This window comes from Melanerpes formicivorus, unplaced genomic scaffold, assembly GCF_026170545.1.
Source record: "Melanerpes formicivorus ecotype bairdi unplaced genomic scaffold, bMelFor1.0.p_v2 SCAF_606, whole genome shotgun sequence".
Classification (NCBI taxonomy): Eukaryota; Metazoa; Chordata; class Aves; order Piciformes; family Picidae; genus Melanerpes; species Melanerpes formicivorus.
Window position 1 is genome coordinate 22,501 of NW_027142958.1, and position 2,957 is coordinate 25,457.

Consider the following 2,957-nt stretch of genomic DNA (forward strand, 5'->3'; position numbering starts at 1 on the left):
GGGGGGGGGCTCGAAGACAGCCGGCAGCCGCTTCGGTGAACGTCACCCGGCCGGCGACCGGGGCCGTCCCGGGGCCGTCCCGGGATGCCGGCTTCCGGCACGGGGTCCCGGCCGCGGCCGGAGCGGCTCGAAGCCCCGCGGTCCCGGCAGCAGCCGGAGCCGCTCGCCGTTCGGGCTCCCGGCACCCTACGGATCCGGCGACTCGTTCGCCGGCGGCGGGGGGAGGCAGTGGAGGGGGTGCGGGCAGAAGCGGCAGCGGAGGCGGAGGGGGGGGGGGCTCGAAGACAGCCGGCAGCCGCTTCGGTGAACGTCACCCAGGAGGCGATCGGGGCCGTCCCGGGGCCGTCCGGGGATGCCGGCTTCCGGCACGGGGTCCCGGCCGCGGCCGGACCGGCTCGAAGCCCCGCGGTCCCGGCAGCAGCCGGAGCCGCTCGCCGTTCGGGCTCCCGGCACCCTACGGATCCGGCGACTCGTTCGCCGGCGGCGGGGGGAGGCAGTGGAGGGGGTGCGGGCAGAAGCGGCAGCGGAGGCGGAGGCGGGGGGGGGCTCGAAGACAGCCGGCAGCCGCTTCGGTGAACGTCACCCAGGAGGCGATCGGGGCCGTCCCGGGGCCGTCCGGGGATGCCGGCTTCCGGCACGGGGTCCCGGCCGCGGCCGGACCGGCTCGAAGCCCCGCGGTCCCGGCAGCAGCCGGAGCCGCTCGCCGTTCGGGCTCCCGGCACCCTACGGATCCGGCGACTCGTTCGCCGGCGGCGGGGGGAGGCAGTGGAGGGGGTGCGGGCAGAAGCGGCAGCGGAGGCGGAGGCGGGGGGGGCTCGAAGACAGCCGGCAGCCGCTTCGGTGAACGTCACCCAGGAGGCGATCGGGGCCGTCCCGGGGCCGTCCCGGGATGCCGGCTTCCGGCACGGGGTCCCGGCCGCGGCCGGAGCGGCTCGAATCCCCGCGGTCCCGGCAGCAGCCGGAGCCGCTCGCCGTTCGGGCTCCCGGCACCCTACGGATCCGGCGACTCGTTCGCGGGCGGGGGGGGGAGGCAGTGAAGGAGGTGCGGGCAGAAGCGGCAGCGGAGGCGGAGGGGGGGGGGGGTGCTCGGAGACAGCCGGCAGCCGCTTCGGTGAACGTCACCCGGGAGGCGACCGGGACCGGCCCGGGAAGCCATCGTCCGGCCCCGGATCCCGGCCGCGGCCGGACCGGCTCGAATCCCCGCGGCCCCGGCACGGGGGAGGCCCAAAGACTGGCGGCAGCCGCTTCGGTGAACGTCACCCGGCCGGCGACCGGGGCCGTCCCGGGGCCGTCCCGGGATGCCGGCTTCCGGCACGGGGTCCCGGCCGCGGCCGGAGCGGCTCGAATCCCCGCGGTCCCGGCAGCAGCCGGAGCCGCTCGCCGTTCGGGCTCCCGGCACCCTACGGATCCGGCGACTCGTTCGCGGGCGGGGGGGGGAGGCAGTGAAGGAGGTGCGGGCAGAAGCGGCAGCGGAGGCGGAGGGGGGGGGGGTGCTCGGAGACAGCCGTCAGCCGCTTCGGTGAACGTCACCCGGGAGGCGACCGGGACCGGCCCGGGAAGCCATCGTCCGGCCCCGGATCCCGGCCGCGGCCGGACCGGCTCGAATCCCCGCGGCCCCGGCACGGGGGAGGCCCAAAGACTGGCGGCAGCCGCTTCGGTGAACGTCACCCGGCCGGCGACCGCGGCCGTTCCGGGGCCGTCCCGGGAAGCCTGCGACAGGCACGGGGTCCCGGCCTCGGCCGGACCCGCACTGGGTGCCGCCGCCTCGGGCTCTCGGGACGGTATGGATCCGCCGACTCGTTCGCCGGCAGCGGGGGGAGGCAGTGGAGGCGGTGCGGGGAGAAGCGGCAGCGGAGGCGGAGGGGGGGGGGGGCTCGAAGACAGCCGGCAGCCGCTTCGGTGAACGTCACCCAGGAGGCGATCGGGGCCGTCCCGGGGCCGTCCCGGGATGCCGGCTTCCGGCACGGGGTCCCGGCCGCGGCCGGACCGGCTCGTATCCCCGCGGCTCCGGCAGGGGGGGCGGGGCTCGAAGACAGCCGGCAGTCGCCTCGGTGAACGTCACCCGGCCGGCGACCGCGGCCGTTCCGGGGCCGTCCCGGGAAGCCTGCGACAGGCACGGGGTCCCAGCCGCGGCCGGACCGACTCGAAGCCCCGCGGCCCCGGCACGGGGGAGGCCCAAAGACTGGCGGCAGCCGCTTCGGTGAACGTCACCCGGCCGGCGACCGGGGCCGTCCCGGGGCCGTCCCGGGATGCCGGCATCCGGCACGGGGTCCCGGCCGCGGCCGGAGCGGCTCGAATCCCCGCGGTCCCGGCAGCAGCCGGAGCCGCTCGCCGTTCGGGCTCCCGGCACCCTACGGATCCGGCGACTCGTTCGCCGGCGGCGGGGGGAGGCAGTGGAGGGGGTGCGGGCAGAAGCGGCAGCGGAGGCGGAGGGGGGGGGGGCTCGAAGACAGCCGGCAGCCGCTTCGGTGAACGTCACCCGGCCGGCGACCGGGGCCGTCCCGGGGCCGTCCGGGGATGCCGGCTTCCGGCACGGGGTCCCGGCCGCGGCCGGAGCGGCTCGAATCCCCGCGGTCCCGGCAGCAGCCGGAGCCGCTCGCCGTTCGGGCTCCCGGCACCCTACAGATCCGGCGACTCGTTCGCCGGCGGCGGGGGGAGGCAGTGGAGGGGGTGCGGGGAGAAGCGGCAGCGGAGGCGGAGGGGGGGGGGGGGCTCGAAGACAGCCGGCAGCCGCTTCGGTGAACGTCACCCGGGAGGCGACCGGGACCGGCCCGGGAAGCCATCGTCCGGCCCGGGATCCCGGCCGCGGCCGGACCGGCTCGAATCCCCGCGGCCCCGGCACGGGGGAGGCCCAAAGACTGGCGGCAGCCGCTTCGCTGAACGTCACCCGGCCGGCGACCGGGGCCGTCCCGGGGCCGTCCCGGGATGCCGGCTTCCGGCACGGGGTCCCGGCCGCG